Source organism: Hippocampus bargibanti, linkage group LG05 (assembly GCF_051943395.1).
Source record: "Hippocampus bargibanti isolate YZ-2025 linkage group LG05, ASM5194339v1, whole genome shotgun sequence".
NCBI classification, from domain to species: domain Eukaryota; kingdom Metazoa; phylum Chordata; class Actinopteri; order Syngnathiformes; family Syngnathidae; genus Hippocampus; species Hippocampus bargibanti.
Genome location: NC_142738.1, coordinates 29,130,206 through 29,147,949, shown reverse-complemented (window position 1 = coordinate 29,147,949; position 17,744 = coordinate 29,130,206). Strand labels below are relative to the sequence as shown.

Sequence of the window (17,744 nt, the reverse complement as noted above, 5' to 3'; positions counted from 1 at the left end):
GAACCCTCCAGCATAGGGCTAAACTAATACCAACTAGCACTGAAGGTAGAGAAAAGGAGTCAAAACATATCAGGAGAGCACTCACTAACTGTGGGTACCCTCAGTGGTCATTCAACAAATGTCAGAAAGAAAGAATAGCGAACGAAACCAATAATTCTCAAGATTCAAAAAGGAGAGGAGTAGCAGTACCGTACATTGCAGGAGTTTCTGAAAAATTACAAAGAGTCCTTTGGCAACATAAAATTCCTACTTATTTCAAACCGATAAACACGTTAAGGCAAAAATTAGTGCATCCAAAAGATAGGCTACCAAATGAAAAACAAAGTAATGTAGTTTATTCCATACATTGTAAGAATGAAAATTGTAAAGAGCAGTACATTGGGGAGACTCAACAAATTCTCAAAAAAAAGACTTTATCAACATCGCAGGGATAATACTAGTGGGCCTCAATCGGCAGTACATTTGCACCTAAAAGCTAGCAACCACTCATTTGACGACAATGAGGTTAAAATCTTAGCGAAAGAACATAGATGGTTTGAAAGGGGCGTAAAAGAAGCGATTCTTATAAAACAACAAAATCCTTCGTTAAATCGGTCTGGTGGGGTGAGGTTCAATTTGGATCGTTCATACAATAGCCTGCTTAGGCAAAACAGGTTAGGCAACTTTCGCAATGCTGATGAGGGTCGTTATGCTGATGAGGTGATACCGGGGGCAGTGGGGGTAATAGGCCAATTGTTAGTCAGGAATGTAGGAACAATCAGTGGGGCCACAGGGAGGGGTCCCCCGCCCCTCCCAACCTGAGAGTAGGGACCTATCATAGCTGTGTCCGGCGCCACCATGTCTGGACATTAGGGATATATAAATGGGGCCGATACGACCAGTCAGACTTTAGTTCGCTGACGAAGCCTCTTGGATAGGAGGCGAAACGTCCGAAACCTTCACTTTTGTACAGATGACGGCTGAAGAAACCTTCTCTTCAAGCGGCTAGTTATGAACCACACCAAGGCTGCCGTCCGCCCCAACCATGACCTTTTCCAGTTTGCATATCGGCCCAACCGCTCGACCGATGATGCCATCTCCACTGCTCTCCACACAGCGCTCACCCACCTGGAAACCAGAGAGTCTTACGTTAGAATGCTGTTCATCGACTTCAGCTCAGCATTCAACATCATCATCCCCCAACAGATCAGAATCAGAATCAGAAAACCTTTGTTCGTCGCACAATCGGGAAATTTGCAGTCCACAGCAGCAATTGAAAAGGGATGGGGTTGGGGTGGGGGTGAAAGGATATAAAACAAGATATTCTAAGATCACCGATAAACTGAGCAAACTGGGGATCAGCACCTCCCTGTGCAACTGGCTGCTGGACTTTGTTTTTTTCTCATTTTTTTCTGCAAGACCTCACTTCAACCACTTCAACCCTTTCTTTGTTGTTTTTGCATTACTACATTACGTCACTTTATATACGTCACTACCTCACTTTACATACGTCACTACCTCACTTTACATATGTCACTACTTCACTTTACGTACGTAACTACCTCACTTTACATACGACACTACCTCACTTTACATTCAGAAATTACATGTATTGTCTGTTGTCAATTGTATGTCTTTTTGTCACATCGTCGTCGCAGGCCAGAGCGCGCCCCTCCCCTCCTGTCGCCTCCTCCGGTCCTCCTTAGAGACGGCCCCTCCCTTCCTGACTCACCCGGGCTCCCGCACCTGTTTCCAATCGCCTTGATTGTGCCTTCTGGCTATGAAAGCCACTCCTTCCTTTCTATCTTTGTCAGAGTATTCAGGAAGTTCCCCGCTACTACCAGGTCTGATCATTTATTCTCCCTCACTGTTACCTCGTATGTTTGTTGATTGTGGCGTGTCTCAGTAATAGACTCTTTTGGAACTCTGTCTCACCGTGCATTTTGGATCCAACCCTTTCCGCCTTCCGTCGTCCCTCGAGTATCGTCACTACGCCTTGAGTGGACGTGACACTTTTTTTAGCCACGTTATTAGTGCCTTGCACGCTCGGTCCGAGATGACATTAATTTAATCTGTGCTGTATGTCATGCATATTAGCATATTTGACACTAAAGCTGACTTTGACTTGACTTGATGAGGTGAAATCAGAGCCAGGGATAGTACAATAGAGGTAATCTGATTGGCTAATGAGGCGAATCCAGAGCCAGGGGTAGTAATATCGAGGTAATCAGAGTGGAGAGGTTATCAGATTGGTTAATAATAATAATAATAATAATAATAATAATAATAATAATAATAATACATTTTATTTCAAGCGCCTTTCAAAACTCTCAAGGACACTTTACAGTCACAGACGAGCATAGATACAATAATAAATAAAATACAATTATACATAGAATACAATAAATAAAATACAATTATAAATAGAAACAAGAGATAGAGCTACAAAGAAATTGCAATTTTAAATCGGTGGGTTTTGAGATGGGATTTGAAGGTGGGAAGAGAATCAATGTTACAAATGTTGGCAGGAAGTGAGTTCCAGAGTTTGGGAGCAGAGCAGCTGATAGCTCTGTCCACGATTGTGCTGAGACGGGCATGGGGGGGGGGGGGCACACAGAGGTGGAGGGAGGAACAGGATCTGAGGGAACGAGAGTGGATATAAATTTGAAGGTCAGATAGGTATGGGGGGGGCAAGGTTATGGATAGTTTTAAATGTAAAAAAAAATAATTTAAAAGTTGATTCTATATTTGACCAGGAACCAGTGGAGCTCTTGGAGGACGGGGGTGATGTGGTGAAAAGATGAGGTTCTGGTGATAATCCAAGCTGAAGATTTCTGGAATAGTTGAAGTTTGTGGAGAGGTTTCTGAGGGACACCAAGGAGAAGTGAATTGCAAGAGTCAATCCGGGAGGTGACAAGACTATGAACAAGGATAGTGGTATGAGGGATGAGAGACGGGCGAAGACGATTGATATCGTGTAGATGGAAGTATGCAGATCGGGTTAAGTTATTTATATGAGAGTGGAAAGATAGTGTGCTGTCAAAGATGACACCTAGGCTTTTGACCTGATGGGAGGGAGAAACGGTCAAATTGTCAATAGTGAGAGAGAAACTGTCAGCTTTGCTCAAGGTGGATTTGGTACCAACAAGGAGAATTTCAGTTTTTCCACTGTTAAGTTTGAGGAAGTTATGAGTAAACCAGGATTTAATTTCATCGCGGCAGAGTGAAAGGGAAGAAAGTGGAAGAGAGGTGTTAGGTTTGCTGGAAAAATAGAGCTGGGTGTCATCCGCAAAGCAATGAAATTGTATACCAAATTTACGGAGAATATTGCCAATGGGAAAAAGTTAGGTGATAAAGAGGAGGGGTCCCAGCCTTGGGGCAGACCAGTAGATGCAGGAGAGCACTTTGAAGTGAGGGAGTTAATTTGCATGAACTGAGAGCGGCCAGAGAGAAAAGAGTGGACCCAGCGTAGGGGCGTGTCGGTGATCCCTATGCAGGAAAGTCTGTCAAGGTGTCACATCCTCCTGAGCGCCAGGAGCGCGACCCTCCCCTCCCTGCTCTCCGGACTCATTCACCTGATTCCCATTTCCTTGATTGTGCCTTCTGGCTACAAAAGTTCCCGGTCGGTCCTCGCCGTAGTATTCTCTGCTGTTACCCTGTCTCCCAGCAGTATGCAGGTTGGTCCCGATTGTCCATTCGATTGTCTTACCTCCTGTTTTGCCCTGCGTGTCCCAGTAAAAACCTTTCTTGAACTTATTATCTCCATCGTGTATTTCGGATCCAACCCCTTCCTATTTTTCTTCGTCCCTCGAGTCCTGCCACCACTCCTCGAACGGACGTGACATAGTACAACCACCGGCCAACCATGGATCTCGCCGGTGGAGACAAGTTCATATCCGCCTTAGCCCATCAGGCGGAGCGTTCGAGCAAGCTGGCGCAAGCGGTTGCAGAGGTCCGCCATACCATGTCCACACTGGCTCAACGCCTACAGGAGGTTGAGACACGCCTCGCCACCCTGACGGCCCCTTCCTCCCCTCCCGTGAGTAGGCGCGAGCTTCCCCTACCGCACCCCTCACGCTACGCAGGCGAACCCGGGCGCTGTGCTCAATTCCTGATGCAGTGCTCGCTGGTTTTCGAACAACAAACCTCCACCTACGTTGGCGATGAGGCCAAGGTAGCCTTCATAACCAGCCTGCTCACGGGCCAGACCGAGTCAGAGGTGTTGGCCGTCCGGGAGTCCCAGCCTGAGCTATGCTTCTCCGACCTGGACTTTGTGGCCGAGCTGCGCCAAGTTTCCACCACCCGCTCACAGAGTGCGAGGCGGAGGGACTCCTCCACGACTGCGTGCAAGGAACGCGTTCAGCCGCTGAATACTCCATCGCCTTCCGCATCCTGGCTGCCCGGAGTGGCTACAATGATCGAGCGCTGAGAGCAGTGTTTCGTCGTGGACTGTGCGCCGCTCTCAAAGATGAGTTGACCACCCGCGACGGTGGCACCACCCTCAGCGAGATTGGATTGGATTGGATTGGATTGGATTGGATATGCCTTTATTAGTCTCACAGTGGAGAAATTTACATTTCACAGCAGCAAAGTGATGAAAGTGATGATCGATGTCGTCATCTGCCTGGACCATCGCCTCCGGGAGAGGCAGTGGGAGCAAGGTACCCAGCGGCCCAGCGACCCCGGAAGCAAGCAGCGGACGACCACACCCGGCGGCAATGAGCGGTCACGACGCCAGGAGGGTCCCCAAAGCCGATACGGATGGGGAGTGGGAGCGATCGTGCCAACCCCGGGGTTCGTCGCACTCAAGGCCCTCCCCTGAGTGCGACGGCCCTCCAGCACCAGTAAGTCCCCGTGCAAACGGCGACCGCGGCGATCATTGGAGGCGGCGAGCACGGAGCCCGTTACGTGGTTGGAGTTGGACGTCGAATTAATTGGCCCGTTCAACTCCCAGGGGATTGGATTTGATTGGATATGCCTTTATTAGTCTCGCAGTGGAGAAATTTACATTTCACAGCAGCAAAGTTATGAAAGAAATGAAAGTAGAAAAGAAAAACACAGGAGTTGCTGGAAAGGCAGCCACTCTCGCGTCGCCGTCTTGAAGTCAAAAGAACAAAATAAATAAATAAATAAATAAATAACAAATAACATGACAACACAAAGACAGAGAGACATTCATTCTTAAGCCCTTTCTGTACCCTCTTTGTTACATAAAGCACTTCCAGATGAAAGAGGAGAGGATCAAAGTGTCTCTTCACCAGTGGATCAGGGACATCATGGTCGAATGTGCACGTCGACTACAAGCTAAATGTTGAAAGCAAACATGCAGCTGTAGCATCCATTGACGAAAAGAGATTGTCTCACATCTCCTGTCCGCCATAAATCAGCTTCAATTCCATCCCGCGACAATTCCATATACGCATCGCCGCTCTGCGCTGACGCTCCTTCCTTCTTATCGCGGGCTTCTCAAGCCATGTATCCATCCAGCTGCAGACTGTCCAACAGCACCGACCTTCCACTGAACAAAGCGGGGCTGTGAAGATGCTGCCCATTACAAGCGCAAAAAAACACAATGGCTCCAGAGCTGTCCAGCGATGACAGTCGAATGGCACCGACATTCCTCCCATTCAAAAACAGTACTGGCATATTCATGCTGCCGAAAATGCGCAACCGCACAGCACAGTCTCCTCCTTGATGAATGTCGTGGTCAAAAATGCTGAAAAACAATCCGTATCCGTTCCACACGACGCACAACAACACAAAGTGACAAAAGAAAACACAAAAACAAGACAAAAACAAAAAAAGCAAGGCACTTGCTGACGGCTGCCTACTCGGGCATCTTGGCCTCCTTTACGGATATGGGCGCTAGTGGATTCGGGGGCGGATGGGTGCTTCATCGACTCCCAACTGGCAGTGACATTGGGCTGCGACATCGAGAAACTCAAAATCCCTGAGGAGATTCTTGACCTTGACGGCCGACTGTTAGCCAGGGTTACTCGCATCACCGCACCTCTTAAACTCCGGCTGTTGGGTAACCATGTCGAACACCGCCGGTTTCTGCTCATGCCCTCCCGCAACGTGCCACTCGTGCTGGACCTCCCTTGGCTCAGCACCCATGACCCTTCCATGTCGTGGGAGGGCCCCACCATACAGGGTTGGAGCCCCTACTGCTACACTAATTGTCTATGGTCGGCTACGGCAGGACGAGACCCCTCCCGTGGTGGCTTGCCCAAATAGATCTGCCTCCAGGGCGTGCCGCGTTGTTATCATGATCTGCGGGAGGCATTCAGTAAGGACAGCGCGCAATCCCTGCCACCCCACCGACCGTATGACTGCACCATAGAACTGCAGCCGGGGGCTCCACTTCCGGACTCCCGACTTTACCATATTTCACACCCAGAGCAAGAAGCCCTGAGCACATACATTGACTCTTCCCTTGCGGCGGGACTCATCCAACCCTCGCGTTCCCCGCTTGGCGCAGAGTTCTTCTTTATCTAAAAGAAAGATAGATCCCTGCGCCCGTGTGTCGACTATCGGGGTCTGAACAAGATCACCATTCGTAACAAATACCCTCTCCCCCTCATGTATTCGGCCTTCGCGCCCCTCCAATCGGGTACCTTCTTCTTCTTTTCCTTTCGGCTTTTCCCCTCAGGGGTCGCCACAGCGAATCATTGTCCTCCATCGTTCCCGGTTTTGTACATCCTCTTCTCTCACACCAGCTACCTTCATGTCCCCTCTGACCACATCCATAAACCTCCTCTTCAGTCTTCCTGTCGGTCTCCTGCCTGGCAGTTCAAGATTCAGCATCCTTCTCCCGATATAGTCGGTCTCTCTCGTCTGGACATGTCCAAACCATCTCAGTCTGGCTTCTCTGACTTTCTCTCCAAAGCCTCTAATATGAGTTGTCCCTCTAATGTACTCATTCCTGATCCTATCCAACCTGGTCACTCCCTAAGAAAACCTCAACATCTTCAGCTCTGCTACCTCCAGCTCTGCTTCCTGTCTTTTCTTCAGTGGCATCGTCTACAGTCCAAACATCATAGCTGGTCACCACTGTTTTTTACACTTTTCCTTTCATCCTAGCTGAAATCCTCCCATCACACATCACACCTGAAATTTTTCTCCAGCCGCTCCAGCCTGCCTGGATATGCTATTTCACCTCTTTTCCACACTCTCCATTGCTCTGGACAGTTGACCCCAAGTACTTAAAATCCTCCACCTTCTTTATCTCTTCTCCCTGTAGCATCACTGTTGCACTTGGATCCCTCTCATTCACACACATATATTCCGTCTTGCTGCGACTGATCTTCATTCCTCTCCTTTCCAGGGCATATCTCCATATCTCTAGTTTCTCCGCCACCTGTTCCCTGTTCTCGCTACAGATCACAATGTCATCTGCAAACATCATGGTCCAAGGAGATTCTTGTCTAACATCGTCTGTCAGCCTGTCCATCACCACAGCAAACAAGAAGGGGCTCAGAGCTGACCCCTGGTGGAGTCCCACCTCCACCTTGAATTCCTCAGTCACACCGACAGCACACCTCACAACTGTCTTACAGTCATGATACATGTCTTACAGATGTCTTACTAGATGTCTTACTTATGATACAGGCTACCATCTTCACAAAATTGGATTTGCGTAGCGCATACCACCTGGTTCGCATCAGAGAGAGGGACGAGTGGAAGACTGCATTCAAGACGCCCTTGGGGCATTTTGAATACATGGTGATGCCGTTCGGACTCACCAACGCTCCCGCCGTATTCCAAAACCTCATCAACGATGTGCTCAGGGACTTTCTCAATGTTTTTGTGTTTGTAAATTTAGACGACATCCTCATTTTCTCTAAATCCACAGAAGAACACCGACAGCATTTCCGACGGGTCCTGGCGCGGCTCCTGCAAAACTCCTCGACGTGAAGGCAGAGAAGTGTGAGTTCCACGTCCGCTGTCTGTCTTTTCTGGGGTTCGTCGTGGAGCAGAGGCCACTTCGGGCCGATCCCGCCAAGACCAAAGCGGTGTTAGAGTGGTCAACTCCGAAGACACGCAAACAACTCCAGCGATTTTTCGGGTTTGTCAACTTCTACCGACGCTTCATCCGCGGTCATAGTCAGAAGGCACTCCCCCTAACAAATCTAACCTCCACCAAGGTCCACTTTAGGTGGACACTGGACGCGGAGGGGGCGTTTAACCGCCTCCGACACGCCTTCACCAAGCCTCCTGTCTTACGCCACCCCCACCCAGACCAGGCGTTTGCTGTAGAGTTCGACGGAGTCCGGGCTGGGGGCGGTATTATCCCAGCGCTCCTCGGTTGACCAGAAACTCTACCCATGCGCCTTCTTCTCCCGCCGGCTCAGCCCTGCGGAAGCCAACTATGATGTGGGGAACCGGGAACTGCTGGCGGTCATCCTGGTGCTGCAGGAGTGGAGACACTGGCTCGAAGGGGCCAAACACCCCTGAACCTGGCCGCCTTTCGGTCCGCCAAGTGACTCAATTCGCGGCAGGCCCGATGGGCACTGTTTCTTACACGCTTCAACTTTACTCTCACCTACTGCCCAGGTTCGCAGAACACCAAGCCTGATGCCCTATCTCACATTCACGAGCCGGCAGAGAAGGAGGAGGTCATCGCCAACATCCTGCCGGCGCAACACATCCTGGGCGCCCTGAGGTGGGAGGTAGAGAAAGAAGGTTCAGGAGGCCCAGGGGGGTAACCCTATCACAAGTATATATATATATATATATATATATATATATATTGCATATATCGCATCTTATATATATATCCTTTCATCACTTTGCTGCTGTGAAATGTAAATTTCTCCACTGTGAGACTAATAAAGGCATATCCAATCCAATCCAATCTCGTCCATCTCTTTGACAATCCAACACATAACTGCAGGGTGTAAGATGCTGGTAGGGAAAGCCTACATGGAGAGCCATAACCAGGTGGCTGGCATAGTCTACTGAAACATCTGTGAGGAGTATGGACTGGAAACCCCAAGGACAAAATGGGAAACGCCTCCCAAGGTAGTAGAGAATGACCGAGCAAAGATCCTGTGGGACTTCCAGATACAGACTGACAAGATGGTAATGGCCAACCAACCAGATATCGTGGTCATAGATAAAGGGCAAAGGAAAGCCGTTGTCGTGGATGTAGCGGTCCCAAGTGATGGAAACATCAGAAAGAAGGAACATGGGAAAATAGAGAAATACCAAGGGCTCAGAGAGGAGCTGGAGAGAGCCTGGAAGGTAAAGGTGACAGTCGTGCCTGTGGTGGTCGGAGCACTCGGGGCAGTGACCCCCAAACTCGACGAGTGGTTGCAACAGATCCCGGGAACAACATCGGACATCTCAGTCCAGAAATGCACAGTGCTGGGAACAGCACGGATACTGCGCAGAACCCTCAAGGTTCCTGGCCTGTGGTAGAGGGCCCAAGCTAAAATGGGGGTCTGACACCACCCATGGGGGTGAGACGAGGATTTTTTTTAATTTTATATATCTCATCTCATTTTCCATACCGCTTATTCCTCATTAGGGTCGCGGGGGTTGCTGGAGCCTATCTCAGCTGTCTTCGGGCACGAGGCGGGGGACACCCTGAATTGGTTGCGTGCCAATCGCAGGGCACACAAAGACATACAACAGTCACTCTCACACTCACACTTAGGGACAATTCGGAGTGGTCAATCTGCCTGCCATGCATGTTTTTGGAGTGTGGGAGGAAACCGGAGGACCCGGAGAAGGTTATATATATATATATATATATATATATATAGTAAAGTCTCGTTATATCGATATTCTCGGGAGTTAGAAAAAATGTTGATATAACCGTACTGTCAATATATCCGTCCTGCGCCGAACTGCATTAAAAGGGGGGGGGGGCTTTGATATGGCATGTCATTTTATCATTGGGTTCATGGATTGCGTATCTAACATGCTTTTTGTACAGTAGTGAAGTGAAAAATTTGTGCATGAAATAAAAACGTCTTTACACTTTTTTAATGACTATTTCCTTTCAAAAATGCCACCAATGCAAAATCCTCACGTTCTATTCACACAAAACCACGGACAAAAACAGTGATTGTTGCAAGCGATAAAGATATCTGAATGCTACACAATTAAATACTCTACATGCATGAAAAACCAAAACTGCAACGTTTACATTACTTACGTTGATGAAGTATGTTTAGTCTGAGAACCGTGTTGTGTCCAAAAGCCGCCATTAGACGGCATCCAAGCGCCATATAAGAAACGGAGGTGGCCTTTGTGCCTCTTTTTTTTGGGGTGAGAGATGTTCCCCCAATGTTGCCTCAAAATGGCACATATAATTCTTGTGATATCATGAGAGGCTAGCTCTCAGCGGGATGGGACAAGAAGTGCAATGGACGACAGGTTTGGATACAAACAAAAGGTTTTAATCAAGGGTTCCAGGGGGAATTCATAAGCAACAAAGGTTTGAATAGTGTCTCTTCCAATACTTATCAAAATAAAGTCTCTTCTGATACTTAAATCCAACTAAAGTCTCTTCTGCTCCTTAAATCCAAATAAAGTCTCTTCTGAGGTAAAAACTGAAGACGGGGTTCTTTACAAGAGTCTCTAGGCCTCACCCCTCTTGACGTCCTTGTCATGTAGCCTAGCCACCTTAGCTAGGTTCAAATCCAGTGTCCAGTCGTGTGGTCCCAACTGGCAATGAGTTCCACGCAGCAATCAACTTCTCCACAGAGCACAGAAATCGAGCTTGTCTTTCCCCAAGCTCCACACTCAGAGTCTCTCTGCCTTAAGAGCCCTGCTTTCCAATCAAGCCCTGATCAGCCGCAGGTGTGTGGTTTGAATTGCTGTCTTCCACCAGCTGGGGCCAAGACTCTCTCTGGGTGGAGCCATCTTAGGGGGATGTATTTCCCCTCCAGCACACAGCCTCTCGTGACATCACATTCTTTAATCTATTGCAAACATGTATGCCATTGTTGTCGCCATTGTTGAAGATGGTAGAAAATGTCGTCTGCTACACACGAGCTGGCGTCTGAAAATGAATATGGCGTCTGCTACACGGGAGTTGGTCACGTAACAAACTCATGTGACCAAGTCGACCAATGGCGCGACCGATACAGATTTCGATAATGGTGGTTCTGTGTAGAAACCCCTAAGGCAGGGATGCTCATTACGTCGATCGCGATCTACTGGTCGATCGTGGAGGTAGTACTGGTCGATCGCAGCGTGACAGTAAAAAAAAAAACATTTGTCAGCCTATCAAACGTCCCATCACCTGATTGACATACAGGGCAACCATTCAGATGACAACTGAATTTTGACGCCGTCCATGCGTAAACAATGGCGCTAAACGCAGTAAAATTTACAAGCTACTCAGTGAATTCCCTCAGATTTTAAGCCCTTGCTAAAACATATGGTGATCAAAATGAGTGTGAAAGCTGGAACAAGTAAGGGGGCAAAACATATTACTTTCATACGGAATGGGAAAAAGTGGAGCGGCATTTTCGGACTGTTCATGGAAAATACGACATTGACTTCCCGCCGAAAAGCCAGCTGAGAAAGAGAACGCTGGACGAACTAAAATCCCAGTTGTCCGGACAGCAGTCATTTTTCACTCAACATACTTCAAAAGCGAAAGCCGCCAACCGAAGCATTGTTCCGGATGAGTCACGCCATCGTTAAAAACAATAAGTCCTTCCAAGACGGAGAGATGGTAAAAGAAGCATTCGTTGAAGCAGCTGACTCCTGGTTCAGAGACTTTAAAAATAAAGCAGAGATATTATCTTCAATCAAAGCTCTGCAGCTGTCTGCGCTGTGAAGCCATGGCTGAGGATTTAACCCAGCAAATGTGGAAAGACATCGGAGATTGTGAGTGTTCTCACTGCTGAAGTCCAGGGCTCATGGGCAGTTCTGTAACTTACTCACACAGGAAAAGTACCCCAACATGAGGAAATGTGCTACCTCCTTGACTGCATTATTCGGCTCCACTTATTTATGTGAGTCAGCCTTTTCCTACATGAAGATCATGAAATCATAATACCGTTCCACCATGACTGATGAACATTTGGAAATGTGCTTGAGTCTGGTTACTGTCCGGACTATGCATCCCTGGCTGATTCAATTCAGAGCAAGTCATCAAAGTAAACTCGGGTAATTACAAAGAAATGTTAATAGTTATTTATTATGTTATGTATATGTAGTTATTGTGTGTAGTGCAATATTGGCTTATTCGGTTATGCAAGGTACATCAACATACATTGTACATACAAAGAATCCTTAATACATTTGAAAATAATTATGTTTTGCATTTTTGTAGTGGGTAGATCATTTTGACTTGGTTGTTTTTATAAGTACCTCGTATGCTGAAAAAGTGTGAGCACCCCTGCCCTAAAGCCTAAGAAAATATCGATTCACCTTAAATATCTTTTGTATCGATATAAACATAGCAAAATGGCCGGCGGGAGATGAAAAAGAGCACCGTAGTAACCGGATTATCGTAAAAACCACGAATCGTACTAAACGGAACTAATTATACATTAAAAGACTAGAAATGTGCACGGGAAATGAAAATAGTGTCGTAATAAGCAGTATTATCAATATAAACGCTATCGATATAACGAGACTGTACTGTATATATATATAAAAAAAAAAAAAAAATCCTCGTCTCACCCACCATGGGTGGTGTCTGTCCTCATTTCAGCTCGGGTCCTCTACCAGAGGCCAGGAAGCTTGAGGGTTCTGCGCAGTATCCGTGCTGTTCCCAGCACTGCGCTTTTCTGGACCGAGATATCCGATGTTGTTCCCGGGATCTGTTGCAACCACTCGTCGAGTTTGGGGGTCACTGCCCCAAGTGCTCCGACCACCACAGGCACGACTGTCACCTTTACCTTCCAGGCTCTCTCCAGCTCCTCTCTGAGCCCTTGGTATTTCTCGATTTTCTCATGTTCCTTCTTTCTGATGTTCCCATCACTCGGGACCGCTACATCCACGACAACGGCTTTCCTTTCCCCTTTATCTATGACCACGATATCTGGTTGGTTGGCCATTACCATCTTGTCAGTCTGTATCTGGAAGTCCCACAGGATTTTTGCTCGGTCATTCTCCACCACCTTGGGAGGTGTTTCCCATTTTGACCTTGGGGTTTCCAGTCCATACTCCGCACAGATGTTTCGGTAGACTATGCCAGCCACCTGGTTATGGCGCTCCATGTAGGCTTTCCCTGCCAGCATCTTACACCCTGCAGTTACGTGTTGGATTGTCTCAGGTGCCTCTTTGCACAACCTACACCTTGGGTCTTGTGTTATATCCCTGCCTCTATGGCTCTGGTGTTCAGGGCCTGCTCTTGGGCAGCCAGGATGAGTGCCTCTGTGCTGTCCTTTAGGCCAGCCCTCTCTAGCCACTGATAGGACTTCTTGAGATCAGCCACTTCTGCTATGGTTCGGTGGTACATCCCGTGTAGGGGCTTTTCCTCCCATGATTGTCCCTCTTCCAGCACCTCATATATATATATATATATATATATATATATATATATATATATATATATATATATATATATATATATACAGTAAAGTCTTGTTAGTCAGTAATGTCAGGTGTGATGTGTGATAGAAGGGTTTCAGCTAGGATGAAAGGAAAAGTGTATAAAACAGTGGTGAGGCCAGCCATGATGTTTGGACTGGAGACAGTGCCAGTGAAGAAAAGACAGGAAGCAGAGCTGAAGGTAGTAGAGCTGAAGATGTTGAGGTTTTCTTTGGGAGTGACCAGATTGGATAGGATCAGGAATGAGTACATTAGAGGGACAACTCATATTAGAGGCTTTGGAGAGAAAGTCAGAGAGGCCAGACTGACATGGTTTGGACATGTCCAGAGGAGAGAGGGTGACTATATCGGGAGAAGAATGCTGAGCCTTGAACTGCCAGGCAGAAGACCGAGAGGAAGACCGAAGAGGAGGTTTATGGATGTGGTCAAAGAGGACATGAAGGCAGCTGGTGTGAGAGAAGAGGATGCACAAAACCGGGATAGATGGAGGACATTGATTCGCTGTGGCGACCCCTGAGGGGAAAAGCCGAAAGGAAACAGTTCGCAAGTTCAGTGCAACCATCCAGTCATTTTTTCGTGTTGCTTGGCCTTATTTTCAGAATGGAGGATTACATATCTAAATTGAAAGAATTTTCTAAACTGGACTTTCAATCGAAGCAGAAGATAATAATTAAAGGAAGACCAACACCGGAGCTAAAAGGTTTGCTTCAGACAACGGGACAGAAGACGGACTGGTACACACGAAAAGGCTGGCTGTGTGGATGTCCAGCAAGAAACCGCCTTTTCTGCCTTGTCTCTCTGCCTCCTGAGACAGAGAGACTTTTAAAGGACAACCGACGTCTCCGGACAGGTTGTGTCCAGAATTTGTAAAATGGCTTCTACTGAGCGTATTTTACAAAGATTCCACCGCATATAGCTATATTTTACGTTTTAAGACTCGTGCTGAATACTCCGGAAGTCTTGTTTTTGAGTTGGTGACGAGTCCGTACGTGACGTCACTAAAGGACCGTTAAAAAAGACGCATTCTCGCGGGCCTTCCATCACATCAATGTATTTTGCTGTACTTTGTTTGGTCTGGGGACCACGTGTTGCAACCAAAAGCCGCCAGAAGGCCAGAAGAGGGTGTCCAAGCGCCATATAAGGAATTTTTCAGCCTGTGGAAACGGAGGTGGCCACAGGAGGTCACCATTTTGTGCCTCTTTTTTTTGGTTGAGAGATTTACCCCCAATGTTGCCTCAAACTGGCACAAATAAATTCTTTAATCGATTGCAAACATGTATGCTTTCCTCTTCAGAACTATTTGAATCATATTCATAACTGGATGTGTAACAAGAAAGCATATTGTCTGAATCTGAAGCAATTGTTTTGATTCACCAGCAATGCTAGACGTCTTGGCGTGACGTCACGAACTGGGGGACTTTCTGAAAATGCCCAATTCACAGCTCAATTTTTTGCAGATTTTGGACACTTAAAGTCATTTTTATTGGTGTTTTGCATTTGACTAAAAATATCATACTGTGTGTTTTGGGTATTTTAGATGCTATAAAACGTTTTTCTGGTGTGAGTTAAAAAACAAAAAAGTGACGTCGGTTGTCCTTTAAAACTAAAGAGAGATAAGGAAGGCTTCTACAAAGAAGTTAGCGATGCCTTTCTTCAGAAGGAGCGGCGCATGGACTTCATTTACAAGTAAACGTAACACAATAATCACGTTTTTTAATTATTTTTTCTATACTGCAGTTTGTATATGTTGTATGTATTGTGATGTCACGAGAGGCTGTGTCCTGGAGGGCAAATACATCCCCCTAAGATGGCTCCACCCAGAGAGAGTCTTGGCCCCATCTGGTGGAAGGCAGCAATTAAAACCACACACCTGCAGCTGATCAGGGATTGATTGGCAAGCAAGGCTCTTAAGGCAGAGAGCCTCTGAGTGTGGAGCTTGGGGAAAGACAAGCTCGATTGCTGTGCTCTGTGAAGAAGTTGATTGCTGCGTAGAACTCATTGCCGGTTGGGACCACACGACTGGACACTGGATTTGAACCTAGCTAAGGTGGCTAGGCTACATGACGAGGACGTCAAGAGGGGTGAGGCCTAGAGACTCTTGGAAAAGAACTCCGTCTTCAGTTTTACCTCAGAAGAGACTTTATTTGGATTTAAGTATCAGAAGAGACTTTATTTTGATAAGTATTGGAAGAGACACTATTCAAACCTTTGTTGCTTGTGAATTCCCCCTGGAACCCTTGATTAAAACCTTGTATCCAAACCTGTCGTCCATTGCACTTCTTGTCCTGTCCCGATGAGAGCTAGCCTCTCATGATATCACAGTATATATATATATAAAGAATGCTGACATGACATTTTAAACAAAACATGTTAACTGTTGCCAATCAAATGCTGAATAAGCTACTCTGTAGAGCAGTGACGTGTGGTGAGGTTCATGGCTGGTGAGGCACTGACGTCATCACAGTCAGATTTACAAACATATGAACTCCAAAGAGTAGCTTATTCACCATTTGATTGGCAATAGTTAACGTGTTTTGTTTAAAATGTCATGTCCGCATTCGTTATATACTGTATACCAGGGGTCGGGAACCTATGGCTCGCGAGGCATATATGGCTCTTTTGATGATTGCATATGGCTCGCAGATAAAACTAAAATATGTATTTACTTTTTCGTTTCGTTGTTTTTTTTCGCCGTTCATTTCCCGTTGGGGCTGCAGTTGGCGGAAAGCGCAATTTTGATTGGATGACACTGACCGAGAATGGCCAAAAGCGCCATGTTAATTGGATGATAGTGGCCGTCATGTTGAAACAGGTAAACGCCCCTTTAACTGAGCCCAACGAGTGCACTTCAGCGTGAATACACCGGTGTGTGTGCGGGGAACCGCATCGGGTGGGAGTGAGCTGGGGGGGTGACGCAGCCTCCCTGGAAGTGTGACAGCGGGCGTCTGCGGAGGTCTTCAAGCCGGCTTTCGATCATCGAATGCGGGCGTGCACGGGGGAATCTCAGCCTGTTCCTTTTGAAATATTTTCAAAGTGTTTGAGCTCCAGCAAGACGGCGAGGAGAGAAAATGTTCTGAGTCTAATTTGCAATGAAACAATACCATCGATGAAACAGTCGGATGTCAGTGACATTTTAACAATCCCCATGTTAACGTTAGCATCGACATACTTCTGCAAGAAGTAGATTGCAGATAGCAAGTGTGGAAGCTTATGAGCCGTGTGCAGGCTAACTAGCAGTAACTTCGCCTCTGGACCGGCAAATTGAATTTCATTCTGATCGTTTTCCTGCAATTTTACCAAACACGAGGAACGGAAAACCATTCATGTTAACGGTGAGTACTATCACAAAGTTATTTTAAATAATGCATTCTGATATTTTGTTAAAGTGTCCGCGTGTGCGTTTGTATGTATGCGTGCGCACGCGAGCGTTTATATGTGTGCGCGCCTGCGTGTGGCTCTCTTTGAAAAACATTTCTAAATATTTTACTTTTATGGCTCTCTTAGTCAAAAAGGTTCCCGACCCCTGCTGTATACAAACTGTAGCATAGAAAAAAAAGAATTTAAAAAAATGTGCTTATTGTGTTACCTTTACTTATAAATGAAGTCCAAGTCTCTCTGTCTCAATGGAGATCACTGCCAGTGAAGAAAGTTGTCCTTGATCAGTCATGTTCCGACTGTATGTTTTCAGTCTTTTGTACTGCTTCAGTGTCGCTCGTCTCTACTTAGTATTTGAACGGTAAATGTGAAAATTCAGCGATTTTGAAAAAGAATTCAAAAATTGTGAAGTTAAATGGAAAAAAAACGTTGAAGTACAAATCACTAAAGAAATATAACTTTAATTTATTTTGTCATTTGATGTTTCCATGATGACAGGTGAGGCACGGCCTCACCTGCCTCCCCTGAAGGCACGTCACTGCTGTAGAGTTCATGTTTGTAAATCTGACTGTGATGACGTCAGTGCCTCACCAGCCATGAACATCACCGCACGTCACTGCCTGTCAACCTCCACGGCTCCATGCCCTTACAAACTCGTATTTTCCATTACGAAATACAAAATAATCGTACACCATATTTTTTTCAAGCGTGTTTATTTATGTAGTTTAACATGTTATATTGTACATGTGTTTCGTTGTATAATTCTGTAGATATTCTTAATAAATGATGAAATTACATGAAGAATGAAGCAATGGGAAATTCCCTGGCGGCAGACGCATTCGCACAGTAGCATCAAACCGCTCGCT

General features: G+C 46.5%; 1 protein-coding gene across 1 annotated transcript in view; it reads right to left on the bottom strand.

The window, feature by feature from the left end:
- The window catches only part of LOC148898426 (5-hydroxyisourate hydrolase-like), a 31,873-nt gene that overhangs the window by 13,190 nt on the left and 939 nt on the right, over positions 1–17,744 (bottom strand). The gene's annotated exons all lie outside the window — the stretch shown is intronic.